The 25,307-nt window shown below is 41.4% G+C and overlaps 1 protein-coding gene across 13 annotated transcripts in view; it reads left to right on the plus strand.

Moving 5' to 3' along the window:
- pam (peptidylglycine alpha-amidating monooxygenase) overlaps positions 1-25,307 on the plus strand; it is a 225,740-nt gene that overhangs the window by 49,607 nt on the left and 150,826 nt on the right. For 7 of the 13 annotated variants that reach the window (XM_072583604.1, XM_072583606.1, XM_072583603.1 and 4 more), the window contains one exon: positions 8,823-8,923. The exons of the other annotated variants lie outside the window; for them this stretch is intronic. The gene's annotated coding sequence lies outside the window, so the exon portion shown is untranslated. The remainder of the gene's footprint in view (positions 1-8,822; positions 8,924-25,307) is intronic. 13 annotated transcript variants of the gene reach the window in all.

A 25,307-nucleotide genomic window follows, 5' to 3' on the forward strand; every position in this document is an offset into this window, starting at 1 on the left:
ACTCTCAAGCCCCCTAACTGAGCATTCACACCTCATCCTCACATAAGCCTACTTTCTCTTGAGAGCTTCAACTTCCTTCATAAACTATGGCGCGCACTCTCTCGACAACCACCACCCTACCTAATCGGTATATACTTATCAAGAACCTGCAGTAGCTGTTCCTTGAATAAGCTCCACATTTCAAGTGTGTCCATCCCCTGCAGTTTCCTTCCCCATCCTAAATCTTGTCTAATCGCATCATAATTGCCTATCCCCCAGTTATACCTCTTTCCCTGCGGCATATACCTATCTCTGCCCAAATAGTGCTTCCAAATAGACCTGTCTGACTATAAACTGGTGTTGTGATTTTTAACTTTATTCTTTTAAGTATAGGTACACTTCTTAATTATGGATTAGTGGTGCTGGAAAAGCACAGCAGTTCAGGCAGCATCCAACGAGCAGCGAAATTGACGTTTCGGGCAAAAGCCCTTCATCAGGAATAAAGGCAGTGAGCCTGAAGCATGGAGAGATAAGGTAGAGGAGGGTGGGGGTGGGGAGAGAGTAGCATAGAGTACAATGGGTGAGTGGGGGAGGAGATGAAGGTGATAGGTCAGGGAGGGGAGGGTGGAGTGGATAGGTGGAAAAGGAGCTAGACAGGTCGGACCAGTCCAGACAAGTCCAGGGGACAGTGCTGAACTGGAAGTTTGAAACTAGGATGAGGTGGGGGAAGGGGAAATGAGGAAGCTGTTGAAGTCCACATTGATGCCCTGGGGTTGAAGTGTTCCGAGGCGGAAGATGAGGCGTTCTTCCTCCAGGCGTCTGGTGAGGGAGTGGCGGTGAAGGAGGCCCAGGACCTCCATGTCCTCGGCAGAGTGGGAGGGGGAGTTGAAATGTTGGGCCACGGGCGGTTTGGTTGATTGGTGCAGCTGTCTCGGAGATGTTCCCTAAAGCGCTCTGCTAGGAGGCTCCCAGTCTCCCCAATATAGAGGAGACCACATCGGGAGCAACGGATACAATAAATGATTATTAGTGGATGTGCGGGTAAAACTTTGGATGTGGAAGGCTCCTTTAGGGCCTTGGATAGAGGTGAGGGAGGAGGTGTGGGCACCGGTTGGGGCGCAGTGGTAGTCTGGCGCACTGACCTCTACACCGCTGAAGCCAAACGTCAACCTCTTCCTACTGCCCCCTCGACCATGACCCCCCCCCCCATCACCAAACCATCATCTCCCAGACCATACAGAATCTCATCACCTCAGGAGATATCCCACCCACAGCTTCCAACCTCATAGTCCGGGAGTCCCGCACAGCCCGGTTCTACCTCCTTCCCAAGATCCACAAGCCTGACCACCCTGGCTGACCCATTGTCTCAGCATGATCCTGCCCCTCTGAACTCATCTCTACCTACCTTGACACTGTCCTATTCCCCCTAGTCCAGAAACTCCCCACATACGTTCGAGACACCACCCACGCCCTCCACCTCCTGCAAGACTTCCGTTTCCCCGGCCTCAACGCCTCATGTTCACCATGGATATCCAATCCCTCTACACCTCCATCCGCCATGACCAGGGCCTCCGTTTTTTCCTCTCCAGCCGTCCCCAACAGTACCCTTCCACTGACACACTCATTCGTTTGGCTGAACTGGTCCTCACCCTTCACAATTTCTCCTTTGAATCCTCCCACTTCCTCCAGACCAAAGGGGTAGCCATGGGCACACGTATGGGCCCCAGCTATGTCTGTCTCTTTGTTGGCTATGTAGAACAGTTGATCTTCTGTAATTACACCGGCGCCACTCCCCACCTCTTCCTCCACGACATTGATGACTGCGTTGGCGCCACCTCGTGCTCCCGCGAGGAGGTTGAGCAATTCATCAACTTCACCAACACATTCCACCCTGACCTTAAATTTACCTGGACCATCTCTGACACCTCCCTCCCCTTCCTGGACCTCTCCATCTCCATTAGTGATGACCGACTTGACACTGACATTTTTTACAAGCCCACCGACTCCCACAGTTACCTGGATTACACCTCTTCCCACTCTATCTCTTGCAAAAATGCCATCCCTTATTCCCAATTTCTCCGCCTCCGCCGTATCTGCTCCCAGGGGGACCAGTTCCACCATAGAACACACCAGATGGCCTCCTCCTTTAGAGACTGCAATTTCCCTTCCCACGTGGTTAAAGATGCCCTCCAACGCATCTTGTCCACATCCCGCACCTCCGCCCTCAGACCCCACCCCTCCAACTGTAACAAGGACAGAACGCCCCTGGTGCTCACCTTCCACCCTACAAACCTTCGCGTAAACCGAATCATCCGCCGACATTTCCGCCACCTCCAAAAAGATCCCACCACCAGGGATATATTTCCCTCCCCACCCCTTTCCGCCTTCCGCAAAGACCGCTCCCTCTGTGACTACCTGGTCAGGTCCACACCCCCCTACGACCCACCCTCCCATTCTGGCACTTTCCCCTGCCACTGCAGGAACTGTAAAACCTGCGCCCACACCTCCCTCACCTCTATCCAAGGCCCTAAAGGAGCCTTCCACATCCATCAAGGTTTTACCTGCACATCCACTAATATCATTTATTGTATCCGTTGCTCCTGATGTGGTCTCCTCTACATTGGGGAGACTGGGCGCCTCCTAGCAGAGTGCTTTAGGGAACATTTCCGAGACACCAGCACCAATCAACCAAACTGCCCCGTGGCCCAACATTTCAACTCCCCCTAACACTCTGCCGAGGACATGGAGGTCCTGGGCCTCCTTCACCGCCGCTCCCTCACCACCAGATGCCTGGAGGAAGAACGCCTCACCTTCCGCCTCGGAACACTTCAACCCCAGGGCATCAATGTGGACTTCAACAGCTTCCTCATTTCCCCTTTTCCCCCCCCCACCTCATCCTAGTTTCAAACTTCCAGTTCAGCACTATCCCCTTGACTTGTCCGACCTGCCTAGCTCCTTTTCCACCTATCCGCTCCACCCTCCCCTCCCTGACCTATCGCCTTCATCACCTCCCCCACTCACCCATTGTACTCTATGCTACTCTCTCCCCACCCCCACCCTCCTCTAGCTTATCTCTCCATGCTTCAGGCTCACTGCCTTTATTCACTGCTTTTGCCCAAAACGCTGCTCGTTGGATGCTGCCTGAACTGCTGTGTTCTTCCAGCACCACTAATCCAGAATTTGGTTTCCAGCATCTGCAGTTATTGTTTTTACCTCACACTTCTTAATTATGCAAGCAGACTGGACAGACGCAGTTGATCCTATCATGATGTAGAGATGCTAGTGTTGGTCTGGGGTGGACAGTTTGACTATAACTTGTGATTTTTAACTTTAATCCTAAGGCGTAGCAGCCAGCACTTAGTACATAGAGCCATAGAGATGGACAACATGGAAACAGACCCTTTGGTCCAACTTGGTCCATGCCGACCAGATATCCCAACCCAATCTAGTCCCACCTGCCAGCACCTGGCCCATATCCGTCCAAACCCTTCCTATTAATATATCCATCCAAATGCCGCTTAAATGTTGCAATTGTACTAGCCTCCACCACTTCCTCTGGTAGCTCATTCCATACCCATACCATCCTCCTGGTGGAAAAAGTTGCCCCTTCGGTGTCTCTGATATCTTTCCCCTCATCCTAAACCTATGCCTTCAAGTTCTGGATTCCCCCCACCCCAGGGTAAAGACTTTGTCTATTTATCCTATCCATGCCCGTCATGTTTTTGTAAACCTCTATAAGGTCACCCCTCAGCCTCCGGCGCTCCAGGGAAAACAGACCCAGCCTGTTCAGCTTCTCCCTTTAGCTCAAATCTTCCAACCCTGGCAACATCCTTGTAAATCTTTTCTGAACCCTTTCAAGTTTCACGACATCTTTCCGATAGGAAGGAGACCAGAATTGCATGCAATATTCTAACAGATAAAATAATGTAACGCCATAGTAATGGAATTTTAATATATGTAAGGACAGTGTATAAATAGGCTGTTTAAGAACTGTATTTCGGGATTCTATTGATGCCTCGCACTTGTGCAACTTGCGGTTGCTGAATAAGAGACTTTTCACTACTGCCCAATTTTGGTCGTTATTTGAACGTGATCCCATAGTGTGTAAATCATTTAGGACTAAGGTAAGGAGAAATTTCTTCACTGAGTGGTGAGCCTGAGGAATTCTCTGCCATAGAAAAGCAGTTGAGAACCAAAACTTTGAATATTTTTAGGAAGGAGTTAGATACAGTCATCAAGAATTAAAGGTAGTAAGTAGAAAGATGAGCAATGACCAAATTGTTTTGGGGACCAGGCTCAGACAGTCAAAAGGCCTGCCCTGTTTCTATTTACTATGTCTCTCTCAGTTATTAACATAGCTTGCAAATAACTGACACTCCGGCACTAATACATGCAACACTTCACTAGTTGCAGCTGCCAACTTGAGGATGTACTGTTCATACCTGCTCTTTGCTTCCTGTTTAGTAACTAATTCTCTTCCCATGCAAATATATTGCCCCCAACTCCATAAGATCTAATTTTGCCTATTTGTGGTATCTTATCAAATGCTCTTTGCAAATATAGGTTTACAGTACCCTTTTATCTCCCTTGTCATAGCTTCAAAAAGCTTTAAATTTATCCATAAGCCCACAATAAATAGGAGTCAGTAGGCCATTTGGTCTGTTGAGCCTGCTCTGCCATTGAATAGAATCATGGCTGATCTGACATTCCTCACATCCACTTTCCTGCATTTTACCCGTAACCCTTGATTCCCCTACTAATCAAGAAGCTACCTATCTCCTCTTTAACTGTATCTAGGGAATCTGCCCCACTGCTCTCTGGGACAAGGAGTTCCAAAAAAACTATCAACTGGCTCAGAAGACATTCCCCCTCATCCCAGTTTTAAATAGATGCCTCTTTATTCTGAGATTGTGACCTCCGGCCCTGAACTCTCGCATGAGGGAAAGCATCATTTCAACATTTTCCCCTGTCAAGCCTGTTAAGAATCCGGTATGTTTTAATGAGATCACCTCTCATTCTTCTGAATTCCAGTAAGTAGAGTCCCAGCCTGTTTAGCCTTTGCTCATAAGGCAATTCCTCCATACCACGGATCATTCTAGTGAATCTTCTCTTAACTGCCTCCAATGAAATATCTTTCTTTAGAAGATGGGAACCAGAACTCCATCCAATATTCCAGATGTGGTCTCAACAGTATCATGTATCAAATACAAGTTCTCTAGTCATAAACCCATGGTGACTTGGATGACGCTATGATTTTTTTGAGTGCATCATTAAGACCTCTTTAAAAATTTCTAGCACTTTTCTGAAGACTGGTATCGGACTGATTTATTGTTTTCTCCCGCCCTTGCTTGGATAGTGGTATCAAATTTGCTAACTTTCTATAAGCTGCGAACATTCTGGAACCTAGAGAATGTTTAAAATTCATAACCCAGCCACAATCTCTAACTATCTATTTTAAAACCTGAGTATGCAAGCTCTCAGCCCAAGGGAATTTGTCAGATATCTATTCAGTACTAGTCTGAAATAAATTTCATTACTTACGTTCTTCATTCTTGTAAACTAGAAAGCAGAGAACTCCTCCACCTTCTTGGCACTCATGCTTTGCCACTGCTGTAGGAGTTTGTTTTGGAGAAAAAAAGAAATCAGCATTTGCAGAACTTGATAATATCTATGTAAAGGTATCTCTTTACAGTTTCTATTTCATATTTTCTGATGTGTCTGCTGTCCTTGTCCTTTTTGATTTTTTTCTGTTGTGGGAGAACTGATTGCATACCACTGAATTATTACAGATGAACCATACATCTGGTGAAGAAGTTTTTTAATGCATGCACGGTTTTTGGGTTAAGCCCAATTATAATTGCCCTTGGTGACGCTGGTCAACTACCTTCTTGAACCACTGCTGTCAGTGTAGTGTAGGGGGTACTGCTGGAGAGGATATTCCAGGGTTTTGGCAGTGAAAGACCAACGATATAGCTCCAAGTCAGAATGTTGTGCAAACTTGGTGGGGAGTGTGCAGGTGATGGTGTCCTCCTGTATCTGCTACCCTTAGCCAACATGGTGGTGGAGGTCTTGGGTTTGGAAGGTGTTGTTGGAGGAGCCTTGGTGAGTTGCTGCAGTGCATCATTCCATTGCTGCTGCCACTATGCATCAGTGATGAAGGTGTCCACGTTGTGTATAGGATATTGCTAGGCAATTTTTCACAAAATTGGAGTAGATGCCGGTGTTGTAACTGTACTGGTTAGTGACCCAGCTAGTTCTAAAACACAGGCCTAATGTACTATTTTAGGGATGTTGCCAGGGCCAATAGCCATTGCAGTATCCAATGTTTTCACCTGTTTCTTGATATTATGTGGAGGGAATCAAATTCATTGAAGGCTGGTATCTGCAATGTTAGGTATGTCAGGACAAGGCTAAGCTTTATCTTCTGTAAGTAATCTAGTGTTCAAGTTTCACCAATTTGACATATCTTCAGATTCACCTGATTCGGCTTTTGGTATGGCCTCAAACACTCATCATTGAACCCGGATTTTACAGATTGTGGAATATTAGAATTTTGCTGGTGGTGGTAATGGCCCACAGTGCCTTGTGGATGCTCAGTTCAATTTATTCCACTCAGCAGGAAGTCTTGCCACACAATGCAATGGAGACTGAATTCTTTTCTCCAAAGTGACCATTTTTGAGTTTATGGAGACAGTTAATCTTGAGAACCCAATATCATTGTTCAGACCACCTGTTTCCAATTTACCTGCTCTTGAACTTCTCTCACGAGCATAGAAACTGAAGTAGCCATTTATTGAGATTGTGGCTGATCATCTACCTCAACACTATGTTGCATATCCCTGTCTATCAGTTTCTGCTCGAATTAAATTTCCACAGCCCCCTGGAATATGGACTCCCAAAAATTCACCATCCGAGTAAGAAATTCCTCCTTAATCTCCGAATAAAGGGTAGGCATTTCAGACTTTGTCTCATGGCTTTAGATCAGCGCCTTCCAAATTGGGTGTTAAGACCTCAAAATGGGGTCATGAGCTGAAATTTTTGAGATCATGACCTTCAAAACAGTAGTGTTGCCATGGAGTTCTGATTTTTCTCCCACCTGCTCTCAGATCTTCTCTCCACTACCCCTTGGTTATCTTTGGACTGTTCCCTCCTGAGTTTTAATCAAGGACTTGTGACAATTTTCAAGATTTGAAATGCAGTTACAGTGGGAAGAGCTTAAGGACCACTGTACTAGACTTCCCGCCAAGGGAAACATCCTATCTGCATCTACTCTAACATACCCTGTTAAAATCTTGTAACTTCCAATGAGATTATCTTTTTTTTCTTCAAAACTCTGAAAATTATTTCCTCAGTCTCTGCTTGTACAACAATTCTGCCATCCCAGGGATTTGTCTTGTGAATCTCTGCTGTGCTCTCCTTATGGCAAGTGTATTCTTCCTTAAATAATAAGACTAAAACTGTGTACAGTACAGTAGTTGGGTGTGATCTCATCAAGGCAATTTTCCATGTCTACATTTATGGTGCCACTTTGTCTGACTTTAAAGAAAATTTTAAGTTGAATTTTTCATGCGTTGGGGTCCATCACTGCTAATCTTATGTTGATTAGTCTACCTTCAGAATGATTACTGATTCATTGGTGTGTTCAAACAGCAACTTGTTTATTACATATTAAGGAACTTTGTACAGCTCTACATATTTGATTTTACACGGCTGAAGCTATGATCATTTTACTTCCAAGTCTGTAATTCTGAGATCACCATTGTAGGAGATACTGTTTACACAGCCTCTGACATTGCCCCATACAAACAATAATGTTATTGTTCACAAAAGGAATTAGCAACAAAGAAAGAGGTATTTATAGGGAAAGGTGAGTAACATCTGTCTCTGAGCAGTGCCACGAAAGATTAGGCTATTCATATGAATCTCAATGTAGTGAAAATATTAGTGAGCTGGTCATATTACTGATTGGCCTGTTAGTATGAACTATAGTCAGTTCCTTTATAACAGTGGTTGCGCTCTTCTACAACCCTGTTATAGAAAACTCACGCTTCAGAAACAGCACTTAGTGTTGATGCTGTGATTGCTTTAAAGCCAGCACATGTTTTAAAAGTTTGCACTTTAGAAACAGCATCCCCAACTCTTCAATTGCGTTATAGCGAATTCACATTGACAAAACGCGCATTACGATGGAATGACCTGTAATTAGAAGATTGGAAAATGAGTTGCTTTTGGTTAGCAGCACAGTTCCCAATTTCTCCCTTCATTAATATTCCACCTTGCACTTCATACACACTCATGCCCCGGTTTTGTCACCTTGTCTGCCAATTTTCAACAGAATCCAGGTGTACCCTTTATTCCAACATATACGACATATCCCAAGATATCAGTCATATGATGGGGAAAGTTCACTGTTCATAGTTACATGCAAAAAAATGATTTGCAACTTCGTAAGAAATAATTTCTCAAAACTGTTGAGAATTTACATAAAATGCATGTTGGTTTTCATTCGGTTAGTAATATTTTTCGTACTGGTCTGTGAGAATGGTAAAACCATCCAGTGGGCAAAATTCCACTGTATCAAATGTGCATTTTATAACACTGGCTCTGAGAAACTCACCTACTTTTGTAGGTATCCTGTTATTCACTGAAACCCTGGATCGGTGCACTGGTTGGTAGTAAAAACATCTTAAAGGCAATTGGAGTCGGGTATCAGTCAACATCTTCGAAGAGTTTGAGTTGTATTTGTAAATTTTATCTTGACTGAAGATGCATAATTTCAATTGATTTGAAGTAGAAAGACTAGTTCTTGCGGAGTTAAATCTGTATCAATTAATTCAATACAGGGCTCTCCAATTTATGAATGTCTAATTAATGGCGCTCGCACTTACGAATGTGATCTCATACAGACATGTAATTTTAAAGAATCAAGATAAGAACATTCCATGTAAGTATGACTCCTTTATATTGTCCTGCATTGTATTCTGATTTGTGTACAAATCACCCGGTGAATGGACTTGCATACGGAATCCATTTGCAACCCAGGGACTGTCTGAATAGATATTCTGCCCCTGATATTTTTAAATAGCTAATAGTAATGAGAAAAAAAATCAAATAATTGCTTTAGAAAATACATTTTCAAACATTGCTTTATTTGTTTTATATGCATGTCTTGCAAATCACAAAAACAACTGGATTCATAAACTAAAATATTAAAGTATTCCTCTTTCCCATATATAGTCCAGCAAACGTTCCAGTTTGATCTTGAGCGTGGTGGCATTCTATCATAAAGGAGACGTTCAACAAGTTAGGCCAGTACTTACTGAAGTTTATAAAAGTGAGAAAAAGGTTATTAAAACATGTAAGATTTTTAGGGAAAGCTCAGGTCTGGCAGCATCTAGTGTAATGGTGTAAAAACAATTTGCTACCTTTCTTGTTCACTGTATCTGTATGTTAACTGTCAGTGACTCATGGACAAGAAAATCTGTTCTTTTGATGTGCAACACTTCATAGCCCCCCTCCATTTAAAAAGTGTTTTGCATTCCTGTTTGGCTAAATAAATTGAGGATCCTTGCATTTCTTCACATTTATATCATCTGCCTTTTTTTGTCCACTCATGTGGCCTCTCCAAATTTCCTTTAAGTGTCTTCACGTCATTGTCCTAATTCCCTCCAACCTATTTTTGTCATCTGCAAACTTAGAAACATTGTTTAATCTCTACATCCATGTAATTGACATAGATTGAGTGTAGTTGGAGCCAAAACACTGATCCTTGCAAAACTCCAAGAGTCACAGCTTGCAAATCTGTGAACAGTCTATTTATTTCTACTGTTTTCTGTGTGTTTCCCATTTCTTAACGCTTTCTGAAAATCTAAGTATACCACATCTGTTTCCACCTCATCGATTCAGCTAGTTAAACCCTCAAAGAACTCAAAAAAAAACTGAAAACGAAAGCAAACTGGTAAATGTCAAAATATTACTGAGGTACAGCCTCAGGCAGCCTTTTTATGACTTGGTCAACTGGCTAATCTTAATGTGTGAATCAAGGTAATGAATGTTGGAGTCCACTCAACCTACAGAGGGTTGTCCTTATGGAGAGTCTACTCGGTACTTTCTAGTTAGGTCAAGAGTCAGTGATCAGGAACAGAAATAGTGGTTAGATTCATTTCACTGTTGGTATCAGAGTGGGAATATGTAATTTTATCCTCCCCTAACTATTAATCTTCCAGCTGTTTGTGATTAGACCAAATAGCTGATTATTTTGCAGTGAGCATGTGCTGAATAACCAAACCTGTTTAAAAAAGAACACTAATTTTATACCAATAAATTATTTTTAACTGGATTTTTAAAATTCTGTGACAATTCTTAGCCATTAAAAATTTTCCAAGAGCAATACATTTTATCATAAACTGTCTTGAAGCAGTAAGTAAATGTGAATTGGACTTATTTTATCCAAATGTCTTATCTTAAAAAATGTTTTGTCAGATAATATCTTCCTTGTACAACCGTATCAAGTCAACCTTGAGCTGGAAAATTGAAAGGAACGTTTGATTATGATGAATGTAAGGAGTGAAGCTATAGTTCTACTGTTCATTGTTAAACATGCTCAGAATTTTATTTAGTCACAATTAAAGTCCGTAGGAAAGACTTTATGGAAAATGTCTTAAGACCATAGAGAGCCACCTCCACATGAGAAAAAGCGAAGGTCGTGTCTAACAAATAGCTTTTATGCCTTTGTTGTTAAAATATCAGAGCCAAGGTGAATGTTAGTCATCTGTGGAACTCATTCAAAGCAATACAATTTCGCTACAAGAATGTCAGAACTCTAAGAATTATTTTTGAAATTATTTTTACTTGGAATTATTTGGATAACTGCAATTCAGTGGTTCCATCACCTTTTGTAGTAAAAGTTTTAAAAAGTGTACATTTCCTCTAAGTTTCAAGCTTATTTCTAATCATATCTTTTTCATGCTCTCTGACTTGAGAGGACAGCATGTCTGACCAGGTAACAATTAAAATTTTCAAGTTAAAAGGAAAAATTATGATTTAGTGTCATGTCTTCCCTTCTGCTAAGTTGAGTTCTTAACCAGTTATTTTAAATTAATGGTTTTTGAGAGAGTTATCAGAAATTCAGTATCAACAATGTGCTATTCAAATATTACCAACATAATTTCTAACCTTAACTCATTATGGATGGTGATTTTTATTTTTGTTTTGACTAAATTGCAGCATCTACAATGACTTTTGACACTTAAAACCTTCCAAAAATCGTGGTTACATTTTATAGTCAGTCAATAAATTTATCAGTCTAAGAAAGAAAGTATCTAAATGTTTGGACATGTCTGCAATGGTGGAAGTGTACATTTGTGTAGGAATTATGGTAAAGTTGGACTCTGAAAAGTGCATGACTGGGTAGCTGATAAGGACAGGAGTAATCATGGGTTGAGTAGGCTCCAATATTTATTATCTTGACACTCATGGGAAGATTAGTCTGTTGACCTAGTTATAGACTGGCTGCCTGAAGCTGTACTTGAGTAATATTTTGAAATTTCCCTGTTAACTTTTTCAATTTTGTTTGTTCTTTTGAGGGTTTAATTAACAGAATTGATGAGGAACAGATGGATGTGGTATACTTAGATTTTCAGAAAGTATTGAGAAATGGTAAGCAGACAGAAAACAGAAGAAATAAATGGAAAATTCATAGATTTGCTGACTGAACAATGGATTCTGCAGGGATCAATGGTTAGGCTCCAGCTATTCACAATTGATAACAATGAATGTGGAAATTAAATATATTTCCAAGTTTGCAGATGACACAAGTTGGAAGGAGTTGTGAAGATGATGTAAATAAATTTTAGAAGGTTTTGGGGAGGCTGAGTGGGCAAAAGAATTGGCTGATGATATAAAGGTGAAGAATAGCAAGGATATCCACTTTAGTCATAGTGTTACAGCATGAATACAGGCCCTTTGGCCCAAACTGGTCCATGCCGACCAAAATGTCCATCCATTCTAGCTTTTTATTTCCTCCACTTGGCCATATCCTTCTAATCCTTTCCTATCCATGTATTTGTCCAAATGCCTGTTGAATGTTGATAGCATACCTGTCTCAACCACTTCTGCTGGCAACTCATTCTGTATGCATACCACCCTCTGTGTTTTAAAAAGTTGCCCCTCAGGTTCCCTTTTATTCATTCCGCTCTAACTTTAACCTGATGCCCTTTAGTCCTCGATTCCCCAATGCTGGGAAAAGGACTGAGTGTGTTCAACCTATCCATGCCTTTCGCGATCTTATACACCTCTATAAGGTCTCAGTCTCCTACGCTCTAAAGAAAAATGCCCTAACCCTCTTCCCTGTAACTCAGACCATTGAGTCCAAGCAACATCCTTGAAAATTTCTTCTACATTCTTTACAGTTTAATAGCATTCTTCCTATAATATGATGACCAAAACTGAACACAATACTCCAAGTGCACCCTCACCATTGTCCTGTAAAACTGCAACATAACTTCCCAACTTATATACTCAATGCCCTGACTGATGAAGGCCAGTGTGCCAAGAGCCACCTTCATTGCCCTGTCTACCTATGACTCCACTATTAGAGAACCATGCACCTAAACCCCAAGCTCCCTCTGTACCAATACACTCCTTAAGGCCCTTAAGCTCCTACCTTGATTTGAATTTCCAAAATGCAAGATCTCACACTTATCTATATTAAATTCCATTTGCCATTTCTCGGCCCACCTCCCCAGCTGATCAAGGTCCTACAATTTCTGATAACCTTCCTCATTCTCCACGTACTGCTTTTTTTTTGTCATCATCAAACTTACTAATCATACCTTGTACATTGCTCTAGATAACAAACAGTAGTGGGCCCAGTACCGACCCCTGAGGCACTCCACTCATCATAGGCCTCCAGTTCAACAAGCATCCTTCTACTATTACCCTCAGCTTCCTACCATCAAGCCAATTTTGTATCCAATTTGCCAGCTTGCTCTGGATTCCATGCGATCTAACCTTCAAGAGCAGCCTACCATGTGGAACCTTATCTAAGACCTTATTGAAATCCATATAGACTATGTCTACACCCTTTCCTCATCAACCTTCCTGGTCACTTCATCAAAGAATTCTAACAAATTTGTGAGGCATGACCTCACATTTTAAGTCATGCTGACTACTCCTAATCAAACCCTGTCTTTCCAAATGCATGTATGTCGTATCCCTCCGAATCTTCTCAAGTAATGTACCCACTACAGCTGTTAAGCTTACTGGTCTGTAGTTCACAGGCTTTTCTTTGCAGCCTTTCTTGAATAAGTGCACAATATTTGCTACCCTCCAGTCTTCTGGGACTTCACCTGTGGCTAATGATGATGCAAAAATGTCAGCCAGGGCCCCGCAGTTTCTTCTCTAGCCTCTTGCTGTGTTTTTGGATATACTGATCAGGGCCAGGATACTTATTCACCTTCAAACATTCTAATACATCCAACACCACATCTGTTGTGATATGGACTGTCCCTAAAATATCACCACTAACTTTCCCAAGTTCCCAAGTCTTCATGTTTACCATGGAGAATTACATCAAAGAGAAATACTCCTTGAGAATCTCGCTCATCTCCTGCGGTTCTACATGTACATGTCCACTTTGATCCTTGAGGGGGGCCCTATTCTTTCTATTTGCCTTTAAAATACCTCTTAGGATTCACCCTCATCTTCTCAGCCAAGGCAGTCTCATGCTCCCTTTTCGCCCTTCTGATTTCCTCCAGGGATTCCCTTGATCCCAACTGCTAGTACCTGAGCCACACCTTTTTTTCTCTCTCTGGTTAAAGCCTCAACATCTCTTATCATCCAGCATTCTCTATTCCTGCCAATTTTTCCCTCCACTGTCACAGGAACATACAGACCTTGAACTCTAGCTATATCACTTTTAAAGGCCTTCCAGTTGCCAGAGGTCTCTTTACCTGCAAGCAACCTACTCTAATCAACCCCTGCAAGCTCATGATTAATTCCATCAAAATATGCCTTGCCCCAATTTAATACTTGAACATTGGATTGGTTTTTTCCCTCTCCATAACTATTTTAAAATTAATAGTTCTATGGTCACTGGTCCCAAACTACTGCCCCACTGGCATCTCTGTTACCTGCCCTGTCTTATTTCCCAAGAGTAGGTTGAGTGTTGTCCCTTCCCAAGTAGAACCTCTAAATACTGCTTGAGGAAACTTTCCTGAATGCACTTAACAAATTTCACCCATTCTCAGCTCTTCACGCTCTGGCAGTCTCAGTCTGTTAAGACAATTAAAATGCCCTACTAGACAACCCTATTTCTCTCGCAAGTCTCCCCAGTCTCCCTGCATATTTGTTCCTCTAGTTCCCGTTGACTCTTTGGGGGCATATGGTGCAACCCCAGTAACGTCACCATCTGCTTATTTCTTAGCTCCACCCACAAAACCTCACTGGATTACTGCTGTGATACTTGCCTTAATCAAAAATGCAATTCCTCCTTCCCTCATTCAATTACCTCTGTCCTGCCTAAAGCACCTGTACCCTGGCACATTAAACTGCCAGTCCTGTGCCTCCTTCAGCTATGTTTCTGTAATGGCTATAATATCCCAATCTCACATACCTATCCACTCCCTGAGTTCGTCAGCCTTGCCTTTCAGCCGCCTTGCATTGAAATAAATGCATTTAATCCCACAGGCATTCCTTGCTCCCTGTCGTGTTCCAGCTTGACCTGCCTCTTCATCCTACTATTTCTGATGACTGTATCTCCTTCGAGTCGTGTAATTGCCTCCCTGCTGTTGAGGATTCCACCCCCCTGCCAATCTAATTTTAAACCCTCCTCCCCTTGCAGCGCAAGCAAACCTGGCTGTCAAGATATTGGATCCTGTCTAGTTCACCTCTGTCCCAGAAAAGAACCGATTGATCTAAAAGTCTGAATCCCTGCCCCCTACCAATTCTTTAGCCAGGCATTTTTTTTTTCGCTATATCCTCCTGTTCTTACCCTCTCTGGCACGTGACACTGGAAGTAATCAGGACCTCAGCCCTATATCTACCTATGTCATTTGTGCCAACATGCTCAATAACCTCTGGCTGCTCATTATTCCTCTTAAGAATGTTCTGCAGCCACTCTGACACATCCTAGAATTACTAGTTTGCAGCCTCAGGATCTCCTATCTGTCCCCCTGACTTTTGAGTCTCCTATCGCTAAAGCAGTGTTTTCCTTTACCCTTGCCTGTTGTGCCCCAGGGCCAATTGTAGTGCCACCAACCTGGGTACTGCTGCTTTCCCTGAACAGTCATCTCCCCCCAACAGTATTCAAAATGGTATACTTGTTTTCAAGAGGAATGGCCACAGGGTATTCCTGCACACTCTGCCAACGCCCTTTGCCTTTCCTGATGGTCACCCAGCTACTCTCTGCCTGCATCTTAGGTGTGACTACCTCACTAAACCTCTTGCCTATGACGCACTCAAAATCTTGGATGATCCTGAGTGCATTCAGCTCCCTCAAATGGTCTTCCAAACAGTCAGCCAAACAGAAATGTTGTGCACTTTAATGGTGAGGCGAGGAAGTGTTGCAGTTTCTTGTCCATGAGTCACTGACCGTTAACATGCAGATACAGTGAACAATTAAAAAGGCACATTGTTTTACACCATTACGCTAGTTGCTGCTGGACCTGCTGAAGTTCCCTTCAGAATCTTGCATGTTTCAACAACCTCTCCCCTCTCTTTTCTGACTTCCAGTAAGTACAAGCTCATTTTGTTTGAACCTCTCCTCTCCGTGTCCAGAATCAAACTAGTAAACTTTCTCTGGACTGCCTCCAATGTCAGGGTATAGACCTGATGAAAAGCTTATGCTCGAAACTTAGATTGTCATCCTCGGATGCTGCCTGCCTGGCTGTGCTTTTTGACTCTGATCTCCAGCATTTTCAGTCCTCACTTTCTCCTATCGAGTTCCTTTAGACAAGGAGCCCAATATTGTTCACTGTATTTTCGGTGTGGTCTAACTTGTGTAGTTTTAGCGAGACTTCCCTATATTTATACTCTTTTTCTTTTGAAATAAAAATCAACTTTTCATTTGCTTCTCTGATGACCTGCTGAACTTGTATGCTAGCACTTTGTGATTCATGCGTGAGGGCACCTAAATCTCTCTTTGCTGTTTCGCAATTTTGATAAAATTCAGCTCCTTTATTCTTCCAAAATTAATGACCTAACATTCTCCCACTTTATGTTGTATATCCAAGCTTTTTCCCCATTGTAGACTGTTTGTGCCATGCGCATCACTTACCTTCCCACACATTTTTGTCTCATCTGTAAACATAGCTATAGTACATTAATTTTCATCGTCCAAGTCATTAAAATGTTTTGTAAATAATTGTATCTCCAGCATTGGTTTGTGGTTGTTACAGGTCATTGGGAAATGCCGCACACACCTGATCTCTGCCACCTTCTGTCTTTGCAAAAATACTATCCTAGCACCATGGCTTTATTTTCATTAAGTAGCTTTATGTGTGACATGTTAAGAAATGCCATTTGCAAATCCAAATATATTACATCTACTGGTTTCCTTTTATATATCCTGCTTATTAGCTCCTCAAAGATCTCTAAATTTGGCCAGCATGGTTTCACCTTCATGAAGCCATGCTGACTCTGTTTAATTATTTTATGTATTTCTAAATGGTCTGCTATCACAATCTTTAAAATAGACTGTGACATTTTCCTAATGACTGATTTAGTTAACTGGTCTACAGTTATGTTTTTTGTCTCATGCTGTTTTTGAAGAACGATATTATACTGGCAGTTATGAAGTCTTCATACGAAATGTCAACAATGAAGTTTCCAGTGGAGTTTGTGATTTATGGAAGATTCTTAATATTTTGGATGAATTAAATATTTTTATTTTTATCTACTGAAATGGCAGACTTGAATGCTGTACAGCATTGACTGAAAGTGAGTTTCTAATATTGTAATTATTTTTAAATGATCTATATCGATATCAATGATCTTAAAGCAATGCAAACTAAAATGGATTCAGAACCTCTTTCACATACTTACCTGTTTTTGCTCGATCTTAAAGGAGTGAATCCTACATGAATTAGTTTTAGTGAACACTTAAGTCATATGGCATATATATCATGATGCCACATAGTAAAAGTTGTGCATTTCGCATGGATGCTAATGAGGGGAGCACTTATTTATTTGCATATTCAGTTTTTAAAAAATAATTCTAATGAGGTATTTTAATGACGTTCTGTTTAAAATCTGTGCATACTACGTATGCTTTCCCTTTACTTATCCAATTAGTTTCCTCTTCAAAAACCTATTAAATTCGCCAAGCATGTCTTGCTTTTATCAATATTGTGCCTGATAACTAAACATGAAAAACTCCAAGTCTTTTGATACCGTAACCTAATATAAAATTGAAATCTTAAACACAACTGTTGGAATAATTGAGCAGACTAAAGTTGACAAATCAGACCTTGTTATTGTACATTGTGCAAATAAGCCATACCCATAGCGGCAATCAGTGCTGACACAGAATTTACATGTAATGAATAAATTATTTTTTGGTATCAGAAATATTACAAATCAAAGATAATGTTTTCTAATATACATCATAGTACTTAGAGTCATAGAGATGTACAGCATGGAAACAGACCCTTCGGTCCAACCTATCCATGCTGACCAGATATCCCAACCCAATCTAGTCCCACCTGCCAGCCCCCAGCCCATATCCCTCCAAACCCTTCCTATTCATATACCCATCCAAATGCCTCTTAAATGTTGCAATTGTACCACATCCTCTGGTAGCTCATTCCATAGACGTGCCGCCCTCTGTGTGAAAAGATTGCCCGTAGGTCTCTTTTATATCTTTCCCCTCTACTTCTGGATTCCCCGACTCCAGGGAAAAGACTTTGCCTATTTACCCGACCCATGCCCCTCATAATTTTGTAAACCTCTATAGGGTCACCCCTCTGCCTCCGACGCTCCGGGGAAAGCAGCACCAGCCTGTTCAGCCTCTCCCTTTAGCTCAAATCCTCCAACCCTGGCAACATCCTTGGAAATCTTTTCTGAACCCTTTCAAGTTTCACAACATCTTTCCGATAGGAAGGAGACCAGAATTGCATGCAATATTCCAACAGTGGCCTGACCAATGTCCTGTACAGCCGCAACATGACCTCCCAACTCCTGTACTCAATACTCTGACCAATAAAGGAAAACATACCAAATGCTGCCTTCACTATCCGATCTACCTGCGACTCCACTTTCAAGGAGCTATGAACCTGCACTCCAAGGTCTCTTTGTTCAGCAACACTCCCTAGGACCTTACCATTAAGTGTATAAGTCCTACTAAGATTTGCTTTCCCAAAATGCAGCACCTCGCTTTTATCTGAATTAAACTCCATCTGCCACTTCTCAGCCCATTGGCCCATCTGGTCCAGATCCTGTTGTAATCTGAGGTAACCCTCTTCGCTGTCCACTACACCTCCAATTTTGGTGTCATCTCCAAACTTACTAACTGTACCTCTTAAGCTTGCATCCAAATCATTTATGTAAATGACAAAAAGTAGTGAGCCCAGCACTGATCCTTGTGGCACTCCACTGGTCACAGGCCTCTAGTCTGAAAAACAACCCTCCACCACCACCCTCTGTCTTCTACCTTTTGAGCTAGTTTTATATCCAAACGGCTAGTTCTCCCTGTATTCTGAGAGACCTTGCTAACCAGTCTCCCATAGGGAACTTTGTCGAACGCCTAACTGAAGTCCCTATAGATCACATCTACCGCTCTGCTCTCATCAATCCTCTTTATTACTTCAAAAAACTCAATCAAGTTTGTGAGACGTGATTTCCCGCGCACAAAACCATGTTGACTATTCCTAATCAGTCCTTGCCTTTCCAAATACATGTACATCCTGTTCCTCGGGGTTCCCTCCAACACCTTGTCTGCCAACGACATCAGGCTCACTGGTCTATAGTTCTCTGACTTGTCCTTACCACCCTTCTTAAACCACATTAGCCAACCTCCAGTCTTCCGGCACCTCACCTGTGACTATAGATGATACAAATATCTCAGCAAGAGGCCTAGCAATCATTCTCTAGTTTCCCACAGAGTTCTCGGGTACACCGGATCAGGTCATTTATCCGTTTCAAGACATCCAGCACTTCCTCCTCCATAATATGGACATTATGCAAGATGTCGCCATCTATTTCCCCAACGTCGATATCTTCCATATCTTTTTCCACAGTGAATTCTGATGCAAAATACTCATTTAGTGTCTCCCCCATTTTCTGCGGCTCCACTTGGAAAACTATTTTGAGAAGTCTGTGACTATTAAAAGTTGAGTATTGATTCTTTTGTAATGGATGGATTCTTCGTTCTTGGATTTTTTTTTAGTGTCCTTTGTCAGATCTGAATGGAATAAATAAAAGAAACAATCTTTGAAAGAAGATGAAAAGGTTGTAACTAAGTATGTAGCATGTTGCCGATTGGTCCAACACACAAATTCAGAAGCAATTTTAACAGCAGTGGTGATACAGTTCAAAATTTCTCCAATATTACTTGTGCAGTTTCCAGAAAAAGACCAAATCCTTATGATCTGAAATCTACGTCTGTTAAATTCTGTCAACTTTAGTTGCCAATCTCTTCGAATTATGTAGGATTCCTATGATAGATGGAAAATATCGCAACACTCAATGTTGTGACAATACTGTGCATTTAAGAGGGGTATTTTGTTTGTCGCAACCTTTTTTCACACAAAAGAAAGAAGTACAGAGTTGTCTGGTCCAACCCAATAATGTTAAACAGTTTGTGAGGCCTTGGGTATTTTTTTAAAAGTTGGAACAAAAGGAGCAACCTGAATAGGTGGAGTCAGGCTCCCACAGAATCAGGATTCTAGTTTATGTTTCAGTAATTGCTGGGGTTTTGAAGCTGCCTGTGGAAGCAACTCTATCTCTGTCTGTTTCTCTCTGTTAGAGCTGAAAGCTTAGACTCTGTCTCTGCTGCCAGAATTGCATGAGAGACCATCTGTTTTACTAACTTTGTATTTGCCAAAGGTGTGTTTATGGGGTGTTACTATATTGAAACAATTGCTGTTTAGTAGTTAAATAATATATTGTTTTGTTAAGGTTTCCAATCAAGTTAAAGTTTTGGATTTTAACTGGAGGTAGGAATAAAGTATGTATTGCTTAAAGCCAACTAGAGTAACAGATCAAATTGCATCTGGAACACAGGACCTTATATTTAAATAAGATAAAAGTTAGGGTCTAGGCGCTCTCCTTGATATATTTGAATAGGATTTGGTCTGGTCTGTAAATAACCTTCTTGTGGAGGCAATAAATATACTTCATTGAAAATGAGATGTAAGCACGCAGATCTTGAAAATTACTATATCATGCAGTAGTATGTAATAAAACATTGTTATGTAACCCAAGATGTGTGTAAGAGTCAAATACTCTTAATTCCTTAAAATATTTGACATTTCCAAATTTCAGACCTTCGCTACTGTAATAAATTGTCACTTTTTAAAAAAATTCAAACTTTGTTACTAGAAAATTACACTTCAAGGTTTCATATTTTAAAATCTATTTAGTGGTAAATGATAAACTTTATTGACTAAAATCTGTTTACTGTTGGAGTGACTTATAGTTTAAAGTACAGAGAGTAAAATTTTCCATTTATATTTTTCATATGTTGTAATCTGCATGGAAGTACAGGCTTTTTACAAATCTTATCTACATTTGTTCCTAACTTCTAGTGGGTTTCTGTGCACTTGATTCTTTGCATAGCTACTTGGAGTGACTGTCTCGAGTCAGTATGCTCAATTATCAGTGTGTCCTTTAAAATCTTCCATCAGTTATAAAGTCTATCCTGATAATTCCTCTTCCCTTTGACCATATCAAGATAAATCTGCTGAAGTTTGGCCGTAATGTTAGATGTTGTTGGTTTGTAATTGTTTATCTGTAGCTAGAGTGTAATTATCTGTGATACCTCAAATAATTAATATGTTTGAAAATTCTCCGAGTGAGTGTTGTGGAGACAGCAGCTTCCAATTTAGTAATTTCCTTCACCCTCAGAGCCTCTTTTCAAATAGTGATGCTAGTGTGTATTTCTAAATTTTTTTTGCTGATAGCCATGGTGTTAGTGTCTAATGTTTGTGTTGCTCATTTCTTCCTGACACTGCCATATCATGTTCACATTTTAAAACATGGATTAGTGGAGTATGTTGATACTTGTAATTAATTAGCCTTCTCATATTCAGTAACTATACTCGGTATCAATAGCTCATTATTTCATTTGTTACCTGCTAACTGTTTTCACTATTTATTTACATCTATTTTTACAGTGGAGGGCAAAGTTCTAGAATGTGGATGACTGCATTATGTTTCTCTTTTTTTTAAACCTGAGTGGAATCATGGAATCAAGTATCATAGAATCCCTACAGTGTGGAACACTGTCCACAGTGTACTTACAGAATCCCTACAGTGTACACCTCAGCACCACACTCTACCACAAACCCACAGACAACCTCACAATGCTACACTTCTCCAGCTTCCACCCAAAACATATTAAAACAGCCATCCCCCTATGGACAAGCCCTACGCATACACCGGATCTGCGCAGATGAGGAGGAGCGTGACGGACACCTGGAAGTACTCAAGGATGCCCTCACAAGAATGTGGTACGATGCTCAACTCATCAACCGCCAGTTCCGACGTGCCACAGCAAGGAACCGTAATGACCTCCTCAGGAGACACACATGTGCTGCAACCGACAGGGTACCCTTCGTTGTTCAGTATTTCCCAGGAGCTGAAAAATTACGCTGTATTCTTCATGACCTGCAACACATTATCAATGAGGATGAGCACTTCACCAAGACCTTCCCCACACCTCTACTACTTGCCTTTAAACAACCGCCAAACCTCAAACAGATCGTTGTTTGTAGCAAGCTGCCTGGCTCTCAGGACAACTCCATACAACCCTGTCATGGTAGAAGCTGCAAGACGTGTCAGAGTGTGGACATAGATACCACCATTACGCGTGGGGACCCCTCCCACCTTGTACATGGCAGGTACTCATGTGACTCAGCCAACGTTGTCTATCTTAAATGTTGCAGGCAAGGATGCTCTGAGGCATGGTACATTGGAGAAACCGAGCAAAGGCTATGACAATGGATGAATGGGCACTGCACAACAATCAACAGACAGGAGGGTTCCCTCCCTGTTGGGGAACACTTCAATGGTCCAGGACATTCGACCTCGAACCTTCGGATGACCATCCTCCAAGGTGGACTTCGGGACGGGCAGCAGAGGCTGATAGCTAAGTTCGGTACCCATCGGGAGGGCCTCAACCGGGACCTTGGGTTCATGTTACATTACAGGTGACCACCATTGCACTACACACACAGATACTCCTACACACACACTCACACACAGGCACTCCTATACACACATACACGCGTACCCACATACTCACAGAAGCGCACACAGACACACACACTCTCACATTCTCACATGCACCCCTTCACATACTTAAGACACTCTGCACTCACTACACACAGACACACACATACACTTTCTCACACTCTCAACCCTCAACCCCCAACCCAGACAGACAGAGACACACACAGACCGACAAAGACTCACATGCACACGTATATTTTGTGGGGTGAATTTGTACTTCCAGGGTTACATTATACTTTGCTCAAAAGCTGCATGCATTCATGTAGAACTCTGTGCTCAAAAACTGCATGAATTTATGTAAAACGTCGTTATCTCACTTTTTTAGATTAGAATCCATCTAAACATCATGGCATTGACTGAGAACACGGGGCCAACACCTTCAACATATTGTCTAGCTATCACTATTGTTAACAGCTAACCCAAAAATGCAACTTTTTTAAAAAAAGGGTTTTTTTGATTTACACATGAAAGAAGTGAAACTATCACTGTATTCTAACAGATGAAAGGCTTAACAGACAATCGATTTTTCAATGTATAATTTCAGTTACATCACACTGTAAATTTTTGCTATAAATTCTGTTAGGATTGAGCCCTCCACTATCACCTGATGAAGGAGCATCTCTCCAAAAGCTAGTGTGCTTCCAATTAAACCTGTTGTTGTAACCTGGTGTTGTAATTTTTAACTTTGTACAATGTGGAAGTTGACCATTTGGCCCATCGAGTCCACACTGACCCTCTGAAGAGCATCCTGCCCAGACCTATCCCCAAAACCTCGCACTTCCCATGGCTCATCCACCTAGCCCACACATTCCTAGGCACAGTGGGCCTAACCTGCACATCTTTGGACTGTATGAGAAAACTGGAGCACTCTGAGGAGCAGCACACCGTGCAAACTCAACACAGTTGCCCAAGGGTGGAATTGAAACTAGGTCCCTGGCGCTGAGAGGCAGCAGTGCTAACCATTGACCACTATGCCCCCAGAAAAATATTGTCATTTTTTTCATGTTTTGTATCTTTAATTCAAAGCAATTGTTTTGATGAAACAGGCCTTAAGAAACATTCCTGATGAAGGGCTTTTGCCCGAAATGTTGATTTTTTTTTTTTTCCCCTGCTGCTCGGATGCTGCCTGACCTGCTGTGCTTTTCCAGCATCACTTTAATCTTGACTTTGACGTCCTACATCTGTAGTCCTCACTTTCTCCTAAAAACACCATTCCCTGTTGTGTTAATTAGGCAATATCAGGTAAACGATCAAACTTCTTCCATTATCATCATCCAGCACTGCACCTCCCATCTGTTTTCTGGTTGTGACTAACTTGACAGAATTTTTCTTAATAGTTTGGTGCCTTTTTGCCCTTTTATTTTCCCTTCCTCTCTTTATCCTTAATTATATTTTAAAGTCACTATATAAGCCTTTTCTAAACTAAAAGCTGCTTACTACTACAGTTCAATGTGGGTTTACTGAGCGTTTCAATAGTTTGTTGTTGTTCTGTTATGCTGCCTGAGGCAAATCCTGACTGGTGCGCGGTGACATAATAATGCACAATTTATAATTAGCAAAGCCACATTTCTGTATTTGGATAGCTTACTTATTGACAATCTAACTGGAGGCAAATTAACTACTTGATCTTTCAGAAGATCTTGGCACTGACAGGAACATAATTTGCGTAGAATTATCATTTGATTGACTTCATTGCAGTTAGTGTAATAATGAACTGTCATTTATTTTCACACTAAATGCAGATGTGATTGACTTTACCTTCCTTAAATGCCTACGGAGATTCTGTATTTGAATGATTTTGTTTATTCCAGTTGATGGCATCTTAAAAACATAAGAGCTTTTGAAATAAAGTTAGTAAGCTGTACTGCCCTTGAGCCTGCTATGCCATTATTGCTGATCAGATCGTGGTTTTAAATGTGTTCCTGCCTTTTCACCATAATGCTTGATTCTCTTAATTTTGTTCAAGAATTTATCTCACCCTTAAGTAAATTCAGTGATTCACCTCTACTGGCCTGTCAGGTACCCAGTTGAAAAATGAGATGCTGTACTTAAGAGTTTGCATTGAGCTTCATTAGAATGCTGTAGCAGGCCAAGGACAGGAAGATCAGTGTGGCAGCAAGGTAGAGAATTAAAATGATGGACAACTGAATGCTTGCGGTCATTTTTATTTACAGAATGGAGGTATTTCAGAAACCCAGAGTAGAGGAGACCATATTATGAACAGCAAAACACACAGTCGATTAAAATCAAAGTAAATCCCTGGGAGGATGTTTGAGGCCTGAAGAATAAGAAAGGAGGTGGTAGAAGGCTATGTAAAGGTTCTGTATGACTGGGAGAGGATTTTAAAGTGTGACTAGAATGTTGCAGATCTGACTGTTTTAGAATACTGCAAGGGCAACAGCATTGTGGCCTTAGTGGGTCATTTAGGAGTGCGGTCAGTGTGCAGGAGACCTGAAAGTGTGATGAGTACTGAGTGAGTGTACTGACTTTACTGTTGGAATGTCAGTTTAAAAGTTGATACTTAGTGTAAATTTGGGGATCAATATGCTTTAACTAAGGTTTACTGTAAGAAACTCTCCAGAATGAAAGTTGAGTATGAGAGGATAAAAGGCATTGATCGTGAGGCTGATTTGCAGTAAAAACCAGCAGAGGAGTGACGTCACAAACAACAACAGTGTGACACAAGTGCAGGGAAAGAATCTGGTTGGTGAGGAGGGTTAATGAGTATTTCTAGGCTTTTAAAGTAAAAACAAGCTCTCTTTTGTTTGTATTGAGGTCTCTGGTGTTTTATTCTCTCTTAAAGCTAACTGCTTCAGTATTACTTGAATTATTTTTAGTTAACAAAATATAATTCCAATGAAATAGAAGAGCAGGGAATC

This window comes from Chiloscyllium punctatum, chromosome 2 (genome assembly GCF_047496795.1).
Source record: "Chiloscyllium punctatum isolate Juve2018m chromosome 2, sChiPun1.3, whole genome shotgun sequence".
NCBI classification, from domain to species: domain Eukaryota; kingdom Metazoa; phylum Chordata; class Chondrichthyes; order Orectolobiformes; family Hemiscylliidae; genus Chiloscyllium; species Chiloscyllium punctatum.